General features: G+C 76.3%; 11 non-coding genes across 11 annotated transcripts; all 11 read right to left on the bottom strand.

The window, feature by feature from the left end:
• Nucleotides 1-389: 389 nt before the first annotated feature.
• On the bottom strand, nt 390-508 carry LOC140629283 (5S ribosomal RNA). The gene has a single exon (XR_012027119.1). It is a non-coding gene; the product is annotated as a 5S ribosomal RNA (ribosomal RNA).
• A 1,652-nt stretch (nt 509-2,160) lies between these two features.
• Nucleotides 2,161-2,279, bottom strand: LOC140629282 (5S ribosomal RNA). Its single transcript, XR_012027118.1, has one exon. It is a non-coding gene; the product is annotated as a 5S ribosomal RNA (ribosomal RNA).
• A 1,624-nt stretch (nt 2,280-3,903) lies between these two features.
• On the bottom strand, nt 3,904-4,022 carry LOC140629280 (5S ribosomal RNA). Its single transcript, XR_012027117.1, has one exon. It is a non-coding gene; the product is annotated as a 5S ribosomal RNA (ribosomal RNA).
• Nucleotides 4,023-5,671: 1,649 nt separating this feature from the next.
• Nucleotides 5,672-5,790, bottom strand: LOC140629279 (5S ribosomal RNA). The gene has a single exon (XR_012027116.1). It is a non-coding gene; the product is annotated as a 5S ribosomal RNA (ribosomal RNA).
• A 1,650-nt stretch (nt 5,791-7,440) lies between these two features.
• LOC140629278 (5S ribosomal RNA) lies at nt 7,441-7,559 on the bottom strand. Its single transcript, XR_012027115.1, has one exon. It is a non-coding gene; the product is annotated as a 5S ribosomal RNA (ribosomal RNA).
• A 1,646-nt stretch (nt 7,560-9,205) lies between these two features.
• Nucleotides 9,206-9,324, bottom strand: LOC140629276 (5S ribosomal RNA). The gene has a single exon (XR_012027113.1). It is a non-coding gene; the product is annotated as a 5S ribosomal RNA (ribosomal RNA).
• Nucleotides 9,325-10,977: 1,653 nt separating this feature from the next.
• Nucleotides 10,978-11,096, bottom strand: LOC140629349 (5S ribosomal RNA). The gene has a single exon (XR_012027184.1). It is a non-coding gene; the product is annotated as a 5S ribosomal RNA (ribosomal RNA).
• A 1,650-nt stretch (nt 11,097-12,746) lies between these two features.
• Nucleotides 12,747-12,865, bottom strand: LOC140629275 (5S ribosomal RNA). Its single transcript, XR_012027112.1, has one exon. It is a non-coding gene; the product is annotated as a 5S ribosomal RNA (ribosomal RNA).
• A 1,653-nt stretch (nt 12,866-14,518) lies between these two features.
• LOC140629274 (5S ribosomal RNA) lies at nt 14,519-14,637 on the bottom strand. Its single transcript, XR_012027111.1, has one exon. It is a non-coding gene; the product is annotated as a 5S ribosomal RNA (ribosomal RNA).
• A 1,646-nt stretch (nt 14,638-16,283) lies between these two features.
• Nucleotides 16,284-16,402, bottom strand: LOC140629273 (5S ribosomal RNA). Its single transcript, XR_012027110.1, has one exon. It is a non-coding gene; the product is annotated as a 5S ribosomal RNA (ribosomal RNA).
• A 1,653-nt stretch (nt 16,403-18,055) lies between these two features.
• On the bottom strand, nt 18,056-18,174 carry LOC140629272 (5S ribosomal RNA). Its single transcript, XR_012027109.1, has one exon. It is a non-coding gene; the product is annotated as a 5S ribosomal RNA (ribosomal RNA).
• Nucleotides 18,175-18,248: the final 74 nt, after the last annotated feature.

The raw sequence follows: 18,248 nt of genomic DNA, 5'->3' as shown, positions 1-18,248 counted from the left end.
CCCACCCGTCTCCCCCCAGCGACCGCACCGCCCCCCCGCGCCCCAGCCCCGAGGTTCCGGCTGTCGCCCCGTCCCCTCCCTGGGCCGCTTCGGGCCCCCTCGGCCCCCTCGGGCCCTGGGACGCGCGGCCGGCTAGGATGCGGGTGGGCGTCGTTGAAGGGCTGGGAGGAAGAGGAGGTGTGTGGTGTATGTAGTGGCGTCCTGCCCGTGCAGCGGGCGCCCTCGGTGCCCCGCGGCGCCCTGCGGTGGTCCCGGCGGGGCGGGGGCCATGGCAGGGGTGGTCCGGAGGGCACCGCCGCCGCCGCCGCCGCCGCCGCCGCCGCCGCCGCCGCGTTGGGCGAGGGGGGTGTTGGCGGCAAAGGGACGGACAGGAAGGCCGAAGAAAAAAAAGCCTACAGCACCCGGTATTCCCAGGCGGTCTCCCATCCAAGTACTAACCAGGCCCGACCCTGCTTAGCTTCCGAGATCAGACGAGATCGGGCGCGTTCAGGGTGGTATGGCCGTAGACGTCCGCGGCTGCCGCTGGGCGCCCCAAGAGCCTGCTCTGCGCCTCTCTCCAGGCCAGGCGCCCGCCGCTCCTCAGCCCTCCTCCGCCCGCCCTGTGCGGCCCGCCTGAACGCCTGCCTGCCTGCCTGCGTGCTCGCCTGCCGGCCCGACTGATGGACTGACCGCCTCCCGCGCCGCGCCCGGGGTGGCGGAGGGCGCCTGCCCGGGCCGGGGGGTGGGGGCCAAGACGCGTCCCGCACCCCGGAGCCGAGTCTGTCGCGGGAGCCCGGGCGCGCTCCCGTCCCCGGCCTGTCGGGCTCGTCGCCGCCGCTCGGCTCCCCGGATGGCACGCCGCCCCACATCGGGCCGCTCGCTGGGGGCTGGGGGCTGCGGGGGGGTGGGGGGGTGTGCCGCGGGCCGGGGCCGGCGCCGGCCGGCCCCTGGCCTCTCCTGTCCTTCAGCCCGCCTGGCTCAAAGCCAAGCCGGGGCCGCCCGCGCCGCCGGACCCCATCGTCGCACAGGCAGGGACACAGACACAGGTGCCCACGACACACACACACACAGACAGACGGAAGGAGGACACAGGCACTCGGAGCTGGGCCACACGGCCTGTGGGGGCGAGGCAGCCACCCCGCCGGAGGGGCGCAGGCCCTGGAGCTGCGTCAGGAGCCCTGGCAGCCGCAGGCCCCGCAGCCACGGTGTCAGGGATGCCGTTCCGCTCCCATTCCTGCCCATCAGCCGAACCGCCGCGGGGCCGTGTGCCTGTGTGCGTGCGCGGCGCCCTGGCCCAGGCGCGGAGCGAGTGTCTGTGGTGTGTCTTGCTGTGTCCCGAGCGGCTCTTTGGGCCTGGGTGCCGGCCGCCCCCGCGTCGCCGTGGTCTTGGCTGTCGCGGGGTCACGGAGCGCGGAGCCCGGCGCCAACGGGGGGCCTGAGGCCCCCGGCGGTCGGGCCATCTGGTTGGTGTCCTGGGCACGCGGAGCGTGGACCCCGGGGCTGAGGGCCGAAGGGACGGTGGTCCGCGGGGGACGGAGGGCATGTCCTTCGGAGAGAAGGTGCAGGCGGGCCCGGGCCGAAGGTGGGGGGGGTGTTGCGGGTGGCTGGGTGGCTTGGTCGCTGGGGGCGGTGCCAGGGAATTGCTAGGGGCTGGGGGCGGGCCTGGGGGCGGGGCCTGGGGCGGGGCGAGGAGGGCCCGCAGGCAGGCCCGGCCCCCGGCCCCCGGCCCCCAACCACCCCCCCCTCGGCCCCACGGAGGGCCTCGCAGGCCTGCGAGGACGGGATCCAGCCCCCACCCGTCTCCCCCCAGCGACCGCACCGCCCCCCCGCGCCCCAGCCCCGAGGTTCCGGCTGTCGCCCCGTCCCCTCCCTGGGCCGCTTCGGGCCCCCTCGGCCCCCTCGGCCCCCTGGGACGCGCGGCCGGCTAGGATGCGGGTGGGCGTCGTTGAAGGGCTGGGAGGAAGAGGAGGTGTGTGGTGTATGTAGTGGCGTCCTGCCCGTGCAGCGGGCGCCCTCGGTGCCCCGCGGCGCCCTGCGGTGGTCCCGGCGGGGCGGGGGCCATGGCAGGGGTGGTCCGGAGGGCACCGCCGCCGCCGCCGCCGCCGCCGCCGCCGCCGCCGCCGCGTTGGGCGAGGGGGGTGTTGGCGGCAAAGGGACGGACAGGAAGGCCGAAGAAAAAAAAGCCTACAGCACCCGGTATTCCCAGGCGGTCTCCCATCCAAGTACTAACCAGGCCCGACCCTGCTTAGCTTCCGAGATCAGACGAGATCGGGCGCGTTCAGGGTGGTATGGCCGTAGACGTCCGCGGCTGCCGCTGGGCGCCCCAAGACCCTGCTCTGCGCCTCTCTCCAGGCCAGGCGCCCGCCGCTCCTCAGCCCTCCTCCGCCCGCCCTGTGCGGCCCGCCTGAACGCCTGCCTGCCTGCCTGCATGCTCGCCTGCCGGCCCGACTGATGGACTGACCGCCTCCCGCGCCGCGCCCGGGGTGGCGGAGGGCGCCTGCCCGGGCCGGGGGGTGGGGGCCAAGACGCGTCCCGCACCCCGGAGCCGAGTCTGTCGCGGGAGCCCGGGCGCGCTCCCGTCCCCGGCCTGTCGGGCTCGTCGCCGCCGCTCGGCTCCCCGGATGGCACGCCGCCCCACATCGGGCCGCTCGCTGGGGGCTGGGGGCTGCGGGGGGGTGGGGGGGTGTGCCGCGGGCCGGGGCCGGCGCCGGCCGGCCCCTGGCCTCTCCTGACCTTCAGCCCGCCTGGCTCAAAGCCAAGCCGGGGCCGCCCGCGCCGCCGGACCCCATCGTCGCACAGGCAGGGACACAGACACAGGTGCCCACGACACACACACACACAGACGGAAGGAGGACACAGGCACTCGGAGCTGGGCCACACGGCCTGTGGGGGCGAGGCAGCCACCCCGCCGGAGGGGCGCAGGCCCTGGAGCTGCGTCAGGAGCCCTGGCAGCCGCAGGCCCCGCAGCCACGGTGTCAGGGATGCCGTTCCGCTCCCATTCCTGCCCATCAGCCGAACCGCCGCGGGGCCGTGTGCCTGCGTGCGTGCGCGGCGCCCTGGCCCAGGCGCGGAGCGAGTGTCTGTGGTGTGTCTTGCTGTGTCCCGAGCGGCTCTTTGGGCCTGGGTGCCGGCCGCCCCCGCGTCGCCGTGGTCTTGGCTGTCGCGGGGTCACGGAGCGCGGAGCCCGGCGCCAACGGGGGGCCTGAGGCCCCCGGCGGTCGGGCCATCTGGTTGGTGTCCTGGGCACGCGGAGCGTGGACCCCGGGGCTGAGGGCCGAAGGGACGGTGGTCCGCGGGGGACGGAGGGCATGTCCTTCGGAGAGAAGGTGCAGGCGGGCCCGGGCCGAAGGTGGGGGGGGTGTTGCGGGTGGCTGGGTGGCTTGGTCGCTGGGGGCGGTGCCAGGGAATTGCTAGGGGCTGGGGGCGGGCCTGGGGGCGGGGCCTGGGGCGGGGCGAGGAGGGCCCGCAGGCAGGCCCGGCCCCCGGCCCCCGGCCCCCAACCACCCCCCCCTCGGCCCCACGGAGGGCCTCGCAGGCCTGCGAGGACGGGATCCAGCCCCCACCCGTCTCCCCCCAGCGACCGCACCGCCCCCCCGCGCCCCAGCCCCGAGGTTCCGGCTGTCGCCCCGTCCCCTCCCTGGGCCGCTTCGGGCCCCCTCGGCCCCCTCGGCCCCCTGGGACGCGCGGCCGGCTAGGATGCGGGTGGGCGTCGTTGAAGGGCTGGGAGGAAGAGGAGGTGTGTGGTGTATGTAGTGGCGTCCTGCCCGTGCAGCGGGCGCCCTCGGTGCCCCGCGGCGCCCTGCGGTGGTCCCGGCGGGGCGGGGGCCATGGCAGGGGTGGTCCGGAGGGCACCGCCGCCGCCGCCGCGTTGGGCGAGGGGGGTGTTGGCGGCAAAGGGACGGACAGGAAGGCCGAAGAAAAAAAAGCCTACAGCACCCGGTATTCCCAGGCGGTCTCCCATCCAAGTACTAACCAGGCCCGACCCTGCTTAGCTTCCGAGATCAGACGAGATCGGGCGCGTTCAGGGTGGTATGGCCGTAGACGTCCACGGCTGCCGCTGGGCGCCCCAAGAGCCTGCTCTGCGCCTCTCTCCAGGCCAGGCGCCCGCCGCTCCTCAGCCCTCCTCCGCCCGCCCTGTGCGGCCCGCCTGAACGCCTGCCTGCCTGCCTGCATGCTCGCCTGCCGGCCCGACTGATGGACTGACCGCCTCCCGCGCCGCGCCCGGGGTGGCGGAGGGCGCCTGCCCGGGCCGGGGGGTGGGGGCCAAGACGCGTCCCGCACCCCGGAGCCGAGTCTGTCGCGGGAGCCCGGGCGCGCTCCCGTCCCCGGCCTGTCGGGCTCGTCGCCGCCGCTCGGCTCCCCGGATGGCACGCCGCCCCACATCGGGCCGCTCGCTGGGGGCTGGGGGCTGCGGGGGGGTGGGGGGGTGTGCCGCGGGCCGGGGCCGGCGCCGGCCGGCCCCTGGCCTCTCCTGTCCTTCAGCCCGCCTGGCTCAAAGCCAAGCCGGGGCCGCCCGCGCCGCCGGACCCCATCGTCGCACAGGCAGGGACACAGACACAGGTGCCCACGACACACACACACACAGACAGACGGAAGGAGGACACAGGCACTCGGAGCTGGGCCACACGGCCTGTGGGGGCGAGGCAGCCACCCCGCCGGAGGGGCGCAGGCCCTGGAGCTGCGTCAGGAGCCCTGGCAGCCGCAGGCCCCGCAGCCACGGTGTCAGGGATGCCGTTCCGCTCCCATTCCTGCCCATCAGCCGAACCGCCGCGGGGCCGTGTGCCTGCGTGCGTGCGCGGCGCCCTGGCCCAGGCGCGGAGCGAGTGTCTGTGGTGTGTCTTGCTGTGTCCCGAGCGGCTCTTTGGGCCTGGGTGCCGGCCGCCCCCGCGTCGCCGTGGTCTTGGCTGTCGCGGGGTCACGGAGCGCGGAGCCCGGCGCCAACGGGGGGCCTGAGGCCCCCGGCGGTCGGGCCATCTGGTTGGTGTCCTGGGCACGCGGAGCGTGGACCCCGGGGCTGAGGGCCGAAGGGACGGTGGTCCGCGGGGGACGGAGGGCATCTCCTTCGGAGAGAAGGTGCAGGCGGGCCCGGGCCGAAGGTGGGGGGGGTGTTGCGGGTGGCTGGGTGGCTTGGTCGCTGGGGGCGGTGCCAGGGAATTGCTAGGGGCTGGGGGCGGGCCTGGGGGCGGGGCCTGGGGCGGGGCGAGGAGGGCCCGCAGGCAGGCCCGGCCCCCGGCCCCCGGCCCCCAACCACCCCCCCCTCGGCCCCACGGAGGGCCTCGCAGGCCTGCGAGGACGGGATCCAGCCCCCACCCGTCTCCCCCCAGCGACCGCCCCGCCCCCCCGCGCCCCAGCCCCGAGGTTCCGGCTGTCGCCCCGTCCCCTCCCTGGGCCGCTTCGGGCCCCCTCGGCCCCCTCGGCCCCCTGGGACGCGCGGCCGGCTAGGATGCGGGTGGGCGTCGTTGAAGGGCTGGGAGGAAGAGGAGGTGTGTGGTGTATGTAGTGGCGTCCTGCCCGTGCAGCGGGCGCCCTCGGTGCCCCGCGGCGCCCTGCGGTGGTCCCGGCGGGGCGGGGGCCATGGCAGGGGTGGTCCGGAGGGCACCGCCGCCGCCGCCGCCGCCGCCGCCGCCGCCGCCGCGTTGGGCGAGGGGGGTGTTGGCGGCAAAGGGACGGACAGGAAGGCCGAAGAAAAAAAAGCCTACAGCACCCGGTATTCCCAGGCGGTCTCCCATCCAAGTACTAACCAGGCCCGACCCTGCTTAGCTTCCGAGATCAGACGAGATCGGGCGCGTTCAGGGTGGTATGGCCGTAGACGTCCGCGGCTGCCGCTGGGCGCCCCAAGAGCCTGCTCTGCGCCTCTCTCCAGGCCAGGCGCCCGCCGCTCCTCAGCCCTCCTCCGCCCGCCCTGTGCGGCCCGCCTGAACGCCTGCCTGCCTGCCTGCATGCTCGCCTGCCGGCCCGACTGATGGACTGACCGCCTCCCGCGCCGCGCCCGGGGTGGCGGAGGGCGCCTGCCCGGGCCGGGGGGTGGGGGCCAAGACGCGTCCCGCACCCCGGAGCCGAGTCTGTCGCGGGAGCCCGGGCGCGCTCCCGTCCCCGGCCTGTCGGGCTCGTCGCCGCCGCTCGGCTCCCCGGATGGCACGCCGCCCCACATCGGGCCGCTCGCTGGGGGCTGGGGGCTGCGGGGGGGTGGGGGGGTGTGCCGCGGGCCGGGGCCGGCGCCGGCCGGCCCCTGGCCTCTCCTGTCCTTCAGCCCGCCTGGCTCAAAGCCAAGCCGGGGCCGCCCGCGCCGCCGGACCCCATCGTCGCACAGGCAGGGACACAGACACAGGTGCCCACGACACACACACACACACACAGACAGACGGAAGGAGGACACAGGCACTCGGAGCTGGGCCACACGGCCTGTGGGGGCGAGGCAGCCACCCCGCCGGAGGGGCGCAGGCCCTGGAGCTGCGTCAGGAGCCCTGGCAGCCGCAGGCCCCGCAGCCACGGTGTCAGGGATGCCGTTCCGCTCCCATTCCTGCCCATCAGCCGAACCGCCGCGGGGCCGTGTGCCTGCGTGCGTGCGCGGCGCCCTGGCCCAGGCGCGGAGCGAGTGTCTGTGGTGTGTCTTGCTGTGTCCCGAGCGGCTCTTTGGGCCTGGGTGCCGGCCGCCCCCGCGTCGCCGTGGTCTTGGCTGTCGCGGGGTCACGGAGCGCGGAGCCCGGCGCCAACGGGGGGCCTGAGGCCCCCGGCGGTCGGGCCATCTGGTTGGTGTCCTGGGCACGCGGAGCGTGGACCCCGGGGCTGAGGGCCGAAGGGACGGTGGTCCGCGGGGGACGGAGGGCATGTCCTTCGGAGAGAAGGTGCAGGCGGGCCCGGGCCGAAGGTGGGGGGGGTGTTGCGGGTGGCTGGGTGGCTTGGTCGCTGGGGGCGGTGCCAGGGAATTGCTAGGGGCTGGGGGCGGGCCTGGGGGCGGGGCCTGGGGCGGGGCGAGGAGGGCCCGCAGGCAGGCCCGGCCCCCGGCCCCCGGCCCCCAACCACCCCCCCCTCGGCCCCACGGAGGGCCTCGCAGGCCTGCGAGGACGGGATCCAGCCCCCACCCGTCTCCCCCCAGCGACCGCACCGCCCCCCCGCGCCCCAGCCCCGAGGTTCCGGCTGTCGCCCCGTCCCCTCCCTGGGCCGCTTCGGGCCCCCTCGGCCCCCTCGGCCCCCTGGGACGCGCGGCCGGCTAGGATGCGGGTGGGCGTCGTTGAAGGGCTGGGAGGAAGAGGAGGTGTGTGGTGTATGTAGTGGCGTCCTGCCCGTGCAGCGGGCGCCCTCGGTGCCCCGCGGCGCCCTGCGGTGGTCCCGGCGGGGCGGGGGCCATGGCAGGGGTGGTCCGGAGGGCACCGCCGCCGCCGCCGCCGCCGCCGCCGCCGCCGCGTTGGGCGAGGGGGGTGTTGGCGGCAAAGGGACGGACAGGAAGGCCGAAGAAAAAAAAGCCTACAGCACCCGGTATTCCCAGGCGGTCTCCCATCCAAGTACTAACCAGGCCCGACCCTGCTTAGCTTCCGAGATCAGACGAGATCGGGCGCGTTCAGGGTGGTATGGCCGTAGACGTCCGCGGCTGCCGCTGGGCGCCCCAAGAGCCTGCTCTGCGCCTCTCTCCAGGCCAGGCGCCCGCCGCTCCTCAGCCCTCCTCCGCCCGCCCTGTGCGGCCCGCCTGAACGCCTGCCTGCCTGCCTGCATGCTCGCCTGCCGGCCCGACTGATGGACTGACCGCCTCCCGCGCCGCGCCCGGGGTGGCGGAGGGCGCCTGCCCGGGCCGGGGGGTGGGGGCCAAGACGCGTCCCGCACCCCGGAGCCGAGTCTGTCGCGGGAGCCCGGGCGCGCTCCCGTCCCCGGCCTGTCGGGCTCGTCGCCGCCGCTCGGCTCCCCGGATGGCACGCCGCCCCGCATCGGGCCGCTCGCTGGGGGCTGGGGGCTGCGGGGGGGTGGGGGGGTGTGCCGCGGGCCGGGGCCGGCGCCGGCCGGCCCCTGGCCTCTCCTGTCCTTCAGCCCGCCTGGCTCAAAGCCAAGCCGGGGCCGCCCGCGCCGCCGGACCCCATCGTCGCACAGGCAGGGACACAGACACAGGTGCCCACGACACACACACACACACACACAGACAGACGGAAGGAGGACACAGGCACTCGGAGCTGGGCCACACGGCCTGTGGGGGCGAGGCAGCCACCCCGCCGGAGGGGCGCAGGCCCTGGAGCTGCGTCAGGAGCCCTGGCAGCCGCAGGCCCCGCAGCCACGGTGTCAGGGATGCCGTTCCGCTCCCATTCCTGCCCATCAGCCGAACCGCCGCGGGGCCGTGTGCCTGCGTGCGTGCGCGGCGCCCTGGCCCAGGCGCGGAGCGAGTGTCTGTGGTGTGTCTTGCTGTGTCCCGAGCGGCTCTTTGGGCCTGGGTGCCGGCCGCCCCCGCGTCGCCGTGGTCTTGGCTGTCGCGGGGTCACGGAGCGCGGAGCCCGGCGCCAACGGGGGGCCTGAGGCCCCCGGCGGTCGGGCCATCTGGTTGGTGTCCTGGGCACGCGGAGCGTGGACCCCGGGGCTGAGGGCCGAAGGGACGGTGGTCCGCGGGGGACGGAGGGCATGTCCTTCGGAGAGAAGGTGCAGGCGGGCCCGGGCCGAAGGTGGGGGGGGTGTTGCGGGTGGCTGGGTGGCTTGGTCGCTGGGGGCGGTGCCAGGGAATTGCTAGGGGCTGGGGGCGGGCCTGGGGGCGGGGCCTGGGGCGGGGCCTGGGGCGGGGCGAGGAGGGCCCGCAGGCAGGCCCGGCCCCCGGCCCCCGGCCCCCAACCACCCCCCCCTTGGCCCCACGGAGGGCCTCGCAGGCCTGCGAGGACGGGATCCAGCCCCCACCCGTCTCCCCCCAGCGACCGCACCGCCCCCCCGCGCCCCAGCCCCGAGGTTCCGGCTGTCGCCCCGTCCCCTCCCTGGGCCGCTTCGGGCCCCCTCGGCCCCCTCGGCCCCCTGGGACGCGCGGCCGGCTAGGATGCGGGTGGGCGTCGTTGAAGGGCTGGGAGGAAGAGGAGGTGTGTGGTGTATGTAGTGGCGTCCTGCCCGTGCAGCGGGCGCCCTCGGTGCCCCGCGGCGCCCTGCGGTGGTCCCGGCGGGGCGGGGGCCATGGCAGGGGTGGTCCGGAGGGCACCGCCGCCGCCGCCGCGTTGGGCGAGGGGGGTGTTGGCGGCAAAGGGACGGACAGGAAGGCCGAAGAAAAAAAAGCCTACAGCACCCGGTATTCCCAGGCGGTCTCCCATCCAAGTACTAACCAGGCCCGACCCTGCTTAGCTTCCGAGATCAGACGAGATCGGGCGCGTTCAGGGTGGTATGGCCGTAGACGTCCGCGGCTGCCGCTGGGCGCCCCAAGAGCCTGCTCTGCGCCTCTCTCCAGGCCAGGCGCCCGCCGCTCCTCAGCCCTCCTCCGCCCGCCCTGTGCGGCCCGCCTGAACGCCTGCCTGCCTGCCTGCATGCTCGCCTGCCGGCCCGACTGATGGACTGACCGCCTCCCGCGCCGCGCCCGGGGTGGCGGAGGGCGCCTGCCCGGGCCGGGGGGTGGGGGCCAAGACGCGTCCCGCACCCCGGAGCCGAGTCTGTCGCGGGAGCCCGGGCGCGCTCCCGTCCCCGGCCTGTCGGGCTCGTCGCCGCCGCTCGGCTCCCCGGATGGCACGCCGCCCCACATCGGGCCGCTCGCTGGGGGCTGGGGGCTGCGGGGGGGTGGGGGGGTGTGCCGCGGGCCGGGGCCGGCGCCGGCCGGCCCCTGGCCTCTCCTGTCCTTCAGCCCGCCTGGCTCAAAGCCAAGCCGGGGCCGCCCGCGCCGCCGGACCCCATCGTCGCACAGGCAGGGACACAGACACAGGTGCCCACGACACACACACACACACACAGACAGACGGAAGGAGGACACAGGCACTCGGAGCTGGGCCACACGGCCTGTGGGGGCGAGGCAGCCACCCCGCCGGAGGGGCGCAGGCCCTGGAGCTGCGTCAGGAGCCCTGGCAGCCGCAGGCCCCGCAGCCACGGTGTCAGGGATGCCGTTCCGCTCCCATTCCTGCCCATCAGCCGAACCGCCGCGGGGCCGTGTGCCTGCGTGCGTGCGCGGCGCCCTGGCCCAGGCGCGGAGCGAGTGTCTGTGGTGTGTCTTGCTGTGTCCCGAGCGGCTCTTTGGGCCTGGGTGCCGGCCGCCCCCGCGTCGCCGTGGTCTTGGCTGTCGCGGGGTCACGGAGCGCGGAGCCCGGCGCCAACGGGGGGCCTGAGGCCCCCGGCGGTCGGGCCATCTGGTTGGTGTCCTGGGCACGCGGAGCGTGGACCCCGGGGCTGAGGGCCGAAGGGACGGTGGTCCGCGGGGGACGGAGGGCATGTCCTTCGGAGAGAAGGTGCAGGCGGGCCCGGGCCGAAGGTGGGGGGGGTGTTGCGGGTGGCTGGGTGGCTTGGTCGCTGGGGGCGGTGCCAGGGAATTGCTAGGGGCTGGGGGCGGGCCTGGGGGCGGGGCCTGGGGCGGGGCGAGGAGGGCCCGCAGGCAGGCCCGGCCCCCGGCCCCCGGCCCCCAACCACCCCCCCCTCGGCCCCACGGAGGGCCTCGCAGGCCTGCGAGGACGGGATCCAGCCCCCACCCGTCTCCCCCCAGCGACCGCACCGCCCCCCCGCGCCCCAGCCCCGAGGTTCCGGCTGTCGCCCCGTCCCCTCCCTGGGCCGCTTCGGGCCCCCTCGGCCCCCTCGGCCCCCTGGGACGCGCGGCCGGCTAGGATGCGGGTGGGCGTCGTTGAAGGGCTGGGAGGAAGAGGAGGTGTGTGGTGTATGTAGTGGCGTCCTGCCCGTGCAGCGGGCGCCCTCGGTGCCCCGCGGCGCCCTGCGGTGGTCCCGGCGGGGCGGGGGCCATGGCAGGGGTGGTCCGGAGGGCACCGCCGCCGCCGCCGCCGCCGCCGCCGCCGCCGCCGCGTTGGGCGAGGGGGGTGTTGGCGGCAAAGGGACGGACAGGAAGGCCGAAGAAAAAAAAGCCTACAGCACCCGGTATTCCCAGGCGGTCTCCCATCCAAGTACTAACCAGGCCCGACCCTGCTTAGCTTCCGAGATCAGACGAGATCGGGCGCGTTCAGAGTGGTATGGCCGTAGACGTCCGCGGCTGCCGCTGGGCGCCCCAAGAGCCTGCTCTGCGCCTCTCTCCAGGCCAGGCGCCCGCCGCTCCTCAGCCCTCCTCCGCCCGCCCTGTGCGGCCCGCCTGAACGCCTGCCTGCCTGCCTGCATGCTCGCCTGCCGGCCCGACTGATGGACTGACCGCCTCCCGCGCCGCGCCCGGGGTGGCGGAGGGCGCCTGCCCGGGCCGGGGGGTGGGGGCCAAGACGCGTCCCGCACCCCGGAGCCGAGTCTGTCGCGGGAGCCCGGGCGCGCTCCCGTCCCCGGCCTGTCGGGCTCGTCGCCGCCGCTCGGCTCCCCGGATGGCACGCCGCCCCACATCGGGCCGCTCGCTGGGGGCTGGGGGCTGCGGGGGGGTGGGGGGGTGTGCCGCGGGCCGGGGCCGGCGCCGGCCGGCCCCTGGCCTCTCCTGTCCTTCAGCCCGCCTGGCTCAAAGCCAAGCCGGGGCCGCCCGCGCCGCCGGACCCCATCGTCGCACAGGCAGGGACACAGACACAGGTGCCCACGACACACACACACACACACAGACAGACGGAAGGAGGACACAGGCACTCGGAGCTGGGCCACACGGCCTGTGGGGGCGAGGCAGCCACCCCGCCGGAGGGGCGCAGGCCCTGGAGCTGCGTCAGGAGCCCTGGCAGCCGCAGGCCCCGCAGCCACGGTGTCAGGGATGCCGTTCCGCTCCCATTCCTGCCCATCAGCCGAACCGCCGCGGGGCCGTGTGCCTGCGTGCGTGCGCGGCGCCCTGGCCCAGGCGCGGAGCGAGTGTCTGTGGTGTGTCTTGCTGTGTCCCGAGCGGCTCTTTGGGCCTGGGTGCCGGCCGCCCCCGCGTCGCCGTGGTCTTGGCTGTCGCGGGGTCACGGAGCGCGGAGCCCGGCGCCAACGGGGGGCCTGAGGCCCCCGGCGGTCGGGCCATCTGGTTGGTGTCCTGGGCACGCGGAGCGTGGACCCCGGGGCTGAGGGCCGAAGGGACGGTGGTCCGCGGGGGACGGAGGGCATGTCCTTCGGAGAGAAGGTGCAGGCGGGCCCGGGCCGAAGGTGGGGGGGGTGTTGCGGGTGGCTGGGTGGCTTGGTCGCTGGGGGCGGTGCCAGGGAATTGCTAGGGGCTGGGGGCGGGCCTGGGGGCGGGGCCTGGGGCGGGGCGAGGAGGGCCCGCAGGCAGGCCCGGCCCCCGGCCCCCGGCCCCCAACCACCCCCCCCTCGGCCCCACGGAGGGCCTCGCAGGCCTGCGAGGACGGGATCCAGCCCCCACCCGTCTCCCCCCAGCGACCGCACCGCCCCCCCGCGCCCCAGCCCCGAGGTTCCGGCTGTCGCCCCGTCCCCTCCCTGGGCCGCTTCGGGCCCCCTCGGCCCCCTCGGCCCCCTGGGACGCGCGGCCGGCTAGGATGCGGGTGGGCGTCGTTGAAGGGCTGGGAGGAAGAGGAGGTGTGTGGTGTATGTAGTGGCGTCCTGCCCGTGCAGCGGGCGCCCTCGGTGCCCCGCGGCGCCCTGCGGTGGTCCCGGCGGGGCGGGGGCCATGGCAGGGGTGGTCCGGAGGGCACCGCCGCCGCCGCCGCCGCCGCCGCCGCCGCCGCGTTGGGCGAGGGGGGTGTTGGCGGCAAAGGGACGGACAGGAAGGCCGAAGAAAAAAAAGCCTACAGCACCCGGTATTCCCAGGCGGTCTCCCATCCAAGTACTAACCAGGCCCGACCCTGCTTAGCTTCCGAGATCAGACGAGATCGGGCGCGTTCAGGGTGGTATGGCCGTAGACGTCCGCGGCTGCCGCTGGGCGCCCCAAGAGCCTGCTCTGCGCCTCTCTCCAGGCCAGGCGCCCGCCGCTCCTCAGCCCTCCTCCGCCCGCCCTGTGCGGCCCGCCTGAACGCCTGCCTGCCTGCCTGCATGCTCGCCTGCCGGCCCGACTGATGGACTGACCGCCTCCCGCGCCGCGCCCGGGGTGGCGGAGGGCGCCTGCCCGGGCCGGGGGGTGGGGGCCAAGACGCGTCCCGCACCCCGGAGCCGAGTCTGTCGCGGGAGCCCGGGCGCGCTCCCGTCCCCGGCCTGTCGGGCTCGTCGCCGCCGCTCGGCTCCCCGGATGGCACGCCGCCCCACATCGGGCCGCTCGCTGGGGGCTGGGGGCTGCGGGGGGGTGGGGGGGTGTGCCGCGGGCCGGGGCCGGCGCCGGCCGGCCCCTGGCCTCTCCTGTCCTTCAGCCCGCCTGGCTCAAAGCCAAGCCGGGGCCGCCCGCGCCGCCGGACCCCATCGTCGCACAGGCAGGGACACAGACACAGGTGCCCACGACACACACACACACACACAGACAGACGGAAGGAGGACACAGGCACTCGGAGCTGGGCCACACGGCCTGTGGGGGCGAGGCAGCCACCCCGCCGGAGGGGCGCAGGCCCTGGAGCTGCGTCAGGAGCCCTGGCAGCCGCAGGCCCCGCAGCCACGGTGTCAGGGATGCCGTTCCGCTCCCATTCCTGCCCATCAGCCGAACCGCCGCGGGGCCGTGTGCCTGCGTGCGTGCGCGGCGCCCTGGCCCAGGCGCGGAGCGAGTGTCTGTGGTGTGTCTTGCTGTGTCCCGAGCGGCTCTTTGGGCCTGGGTGCCGGCCGCCCCCGCGTCGCCGTGGTCTTGGCTGTCGCGGGGTCACGGAGCGCGGAGCCCGGCGCCAACGGGGGGCCTGAGGCCCCCGGCGGTCGGGCCATCTGGTTGGTGTCCTGGGCACGCGGAGCGTGGACCCCGGGGCTGAGGGCCGAAGGGACGGTGGTCCGCGGGGGACGGAGGGCATGTCCTTCGGAGAGAAGGTGCAGGCGGGCCCGGGCCGAAGGTGGGGGGGGTGTTGCGGGTGGCTGGGTGGCTTGGTCGCTGGGGGCGGTGCCAGGGAATTGCTAGGGGCTGGGGGCGGGCCTGGGGGCGGGGCCTGGGGCGGGGCGAGGAGGGCCCGCAGGCAGGCCCGGCCCCCGGCCCCCGGCCCCCAACCACCCCCCCCTCGGCCCCACGGAGGGCCTCGCAGGCCTGCGAGGACGGGATCCAGCCCCCACCCGTCTCCCCCCAGCGACCGCACCGCCCCCCCGCGCCCCAGCCCCGAGGTTCCGGCTGTCGCCCCGTCCCCTCCCTGGGCCGCTTCGGGCCCCCTCGGCCCCCTCGGCCCCCTGGGACGCGCGGCCGGCTAGGATGCGGGTGGGCGTCGTTGAAGGGCTGGGAGGAAGAGGAGGTGTGTGGTGTATGTAGTGGCGTCCTGCCCGTGCAGCGGGCGCCCTCGGTGCCCCGCGGCGCCCTGCGGTGGTCCCGGCGGGGCGGGGGCCATGGCAGGGGTGGTCCGGAGGGCACCGCCGCCGCCGCCGCCGCCGCCGCCGCCGCCGCCGCGTTGGGCGAGGGGGGTGTTGGCGGCAAAGGGACGGACAGGAAGGCCGAAGAAAAAAAAGCCTACAGCACCCGGTATTCCCAGGCGGTCTCCCATCCAAGTACTAACCAGGCCCGACCCTGCTTAGCTTCCGAGATCAGACGAGATCGGGCGCGTTCAGGGTGGTATGGCCGTAGACGTCCGCGGCTGCCGCTGGGCGCCCCAAGAGCCTGCTCTGCGCCTCTCTCCAGGCCAGGCGCCCGCCGCTCCTCAGCCCTCCTCCGCCCGCCCTGTGCGGCCCGCCTGAACGCCTGCCTGCCTGCCTGCATGCTCGCCTGCCGGCCCGACTGATGGACTGACCGCCTCCCGCGCCGCGCCCGGGGTGGCGGAGGGCGCCTGCCCGGGCCGGGGGGTGGGGGCCAAGACGCGTCCCGCACCCCGGAGCCGAGTCTGTCGCGGGAGCCCGGGCGCGCTCCCGTCCCCGGCCTGTCGGGCTCGTCGCCGCCGCTCGGCTCCCCGGATGGCACGCCGCCCCGCATCGGGCCGCTCGCTGGGGGCTGGGGGCTGCGGGGGGGTGGGGGGGTGTGCCGCGGGCCGGGGCCGGCGCCGGCCGGCCCCTGGCCTCTCCTGTCCTTCAGCCCGCCTGGCTCAAAGCCAAGCCGGGGCCGCCCGCGCCGCCGGACCCCATCGTCGCACAGGCAGGGACACAGACACAGGTGCCCACGACACACACACACACACACACAGACAGACGGAAGGAGGACACAGGCACTCGGAGCTGGGCCACACGGCCTGTGGGGGCGAGGCAGCCACCCCGCCGGAGGGGCGCAGGCCCTGGAGCTGCGTCAGGAGCCCTGGCAGCCGCAGGCCCCGCAGCCACGGTGTCAGGGATGCCGTTCCGCTCCCATTCCTGCCCATCAGCCGAACCGCCGCGGGGCCGTGTGCCTGCGTGCGTGCGCGGCGCCCTGGCCCAGGCGCGGAGCGAGTGTCTGTGGTGTGTCTTGCTGTGTCCCGAGCGGCTCTTTGGGCCTGGGTGCCGGCCGCCCCCGCGTCGCCGTGGTCTTGGCTGTCGCGGGGTCACGGAGCGCGGAGCCCGGCGCCAACGGGGGGCCTGAGGCCCCCGGCGGTCGGGCCATCTGGTTGGTGTCCTGGGCACGCGGAGCGTGGACCCCGGGGCTGAGGGCCGAAGGGACGGTGGTCCGCGGGGGACGGAGGGCATGTCCTTCGGAGAGAAGGTGCAGGCGGGCCCGGGCCGAAGGTGGGGGGGGTGTTGCGGGTGGCTGGGTGGCTTGGTCGCTGGGGGCGGTGCCAGGGAATTGCTAGGGGCTGGGGGCGGGCCTGGGGGCGGGGCCTGGGGCGGGGCCTGGGGCGGGGCGAGGAGGGCCCGCAGGCAGGCCCGGCCCCCGGCCCCCGGCCCCCAACCACCCCCCCCTTGGCCCCACGGAGGGCCTCGCAGGCCTGCGAGGACGGGATCCAGCCCCCACCCGTCTCCCCCCAGCGACCGCACCGCCCCCCCGCGCCCCAGCCCCGAGGTTCCGGCTGTCGCCCCGTCCCCTCCCTGGGCCGCTTCGGGCCCCCTCGGCCCCCTCGGCCCCCTGGGACGCGCGGCCGGCTAGGATGCGGGTGGGCGTCGTTGAAGGGCTGGGAGGAAGAGGAGGTGTGTGGTGTATGTAGTGGCGTCCTGCCCGTGCAGCGGGCGCCCTCGGTGCCCCGCGGCGCCCTGCGGTGGTCCCGGCGGGGCGGGGGCCATGGCAGGGGTGGTCCGGAGGGCACCGCCGCCGCCGCCGCGTTGGGCGAGGGGGGTGTTGGCGGCAAAGGGACGGACAGGAAGGCCGAAGAAAAAAAAGCCTACAGCACCCGGTATTCCCAGGCGGTCTCCCATCCAAGTACTAACCAGGCCCGACCCTGCTTAGCTTCCGAGATCAGACGAGATCGGGCGCGTTCAGGGTGGTATGGCCGTAGACGTCCGCGGCTGCCGCTGGGCGCCCCAAGAGCCTGCTCTGCGCCTCTCTCCAGGCCAGGCGCCCGCCGCTCCTCAGCCCTCCTCCGCCCGCCCTGTGCGGCCCGCCTGAACGCCTGCCTGCCTGCCTGCATGCTCGCCTGCCGGCCCGACTGATGGACTGACCGCCTCCCGCGCCGCGCCCGGGGTGGCGGAGGGCGCCTGCCCGGGCCGGGGGGTGGGGGCCAAGACGCGTCCCGCACCCCGGAGCCGAGTCTGTCGCGGGAGCCCGGGCGCGCTCCCGTCCCCGGCCTGTCGGGCTCGTCGCCGCCGCTCGGCTCCCCGGATGGCACGCCGCCCCACATCGGGCCGCTCGCTGGGGGCTGGGGGCTGCGGGGGGGTGGGGGGGTGTGCCGCGGGCCGGGGCCGGCGCCGGCCGGCCCCTGGCCTCTCCTGTCCTTCAGCCCGCCTGGCTCAAAGCCAAGCCGGGGCCGCCCGCGCCGCCGGACCCCATCGTCGCACAGGCAGGGACACAGACACAGGTGCCCACGACACACACACACACACACAGACAGACGGAAGGAGGACACAGGCACTCGGAGCTGGGCCACACGGCCTGTGGGGGCGAGGCAGCCACCCCGCCGGAGGGGCGCAGGCCCTGGAGCTGCGTCAGGAGCCCTGGCAGCCGCAGGCCCCGCAGCCACGGTGTCAGGGATGCCGTTCCGCTCCCATTCCTGCCCATCAGCCGAACCGCCGCGGGGCCGTGTGCCTGCGTGCGTGCGCGGCGCCCTGGCCCAGGCGCGGAGCGAGTGTCTGTGGTGTGTCTTGCTGTGTCCCGAGCGGCTCTTTGGGCCTGGGTGCCGGCCGCCCCCGCGTCGCCGTGGTCTTGGCTGTCGCGGGGTCACGGAGCGCGGAGCCCGGCGCCAACGGGGGGCCTGAGGCCCCCGGCGGTCGGGCCATCTGGTTGGTGTCCTGGGCACGCGGAGCGTGGACCCCGGGGCTGAGGGCCGAAGGGACGGTGGTCCGCGGGGGACGGAGGGCATGTCCTTCGGAGAGAAGGTGCAGGCGGGCCCGGGCCGAAGGTGGGGGGGGTGTTGCGGGTGGCTGGGTGGCTTGGTCGCTGGGGGCGGTGCCAGGGAATTGCTAGGGGCTGGGGGCGGGCCTGGGGGCGGGGCCTGGGGCGGGGCGAGGAGGGCCCGCAGGCAGGCCCGGCCCCCGGCCCCCGGCCCCCAACCACCCCCCCCTCGGCCCCACGGAGGGCCTCGCAGGCCTGCGAGGACGGGATCCAGCCCCCACCCGTCTCCCCCCAGCGACCGCACCGCCCCCCCGCGCCCCAGCCCCGAGGTTCCGGCTGTCGCCCCGTCCCCTCCCTGGGCCGCTTCGGGCCCCCTCGGCCCCCTCGGCCCCCTGGGACGCGCGGCCGGCTAGGATGCGGGTGGGCGTCGTTGAAGGGCTGGGAGGAAGAGGAGGTGTGTGGTGTATGTAGTGGCGTCCTGCCCGTGCAGCGGGCGCCCTCGGTGCCCCGCGGCGCCCTGCGGTGGTCCCGGCGGGGCGGGGGCCATGGCAGGGGTGGTCCGGAGGGCACCGCCGCCGCCGCCGCCGCCGCCGCCGCCGCCGCCGCGTTGGGCGAGGGGGGTGTTGGCGGCAAAGGGACGGACAGGAAGGCCGAAGAAAAAAAAGCCTACAGCACCCGGTATTCCCAGGCGGTCTCCCATCCAAGTACTAACCAGGCCCGACCCTGCTTAGCTTCCGAGATCAGACGAGATCGGGCGCGTTCAGGGTGGTATGGCCGTAGACGTCCGCGGCTGCCGCTGGGCGCCCCAAGAGCCTGCTCTGCGCCTCTCTCCAGGCCAGGCGCCCGCCGCTCCTCA

This window comes from Canis lupus, assembly GCF_048164855.1.
Source record: "Canis lupus baileyi chromosome 4 unlocalized genomic scaffold, mCanLup2.hap1 SUPER_4_unloc_1, whole genome shotgun sequence".
In the NCBI taxonomy this organism is placed as follows: domain Eukaryota; kingdom Metazoa; phylum Chordata; class Mammalia; order Carnivora; family Canidae; genus Canis; species Canis lupus.
This window is presented reverse-complemented; position numbering and strand designations above follow the sequence as displayed.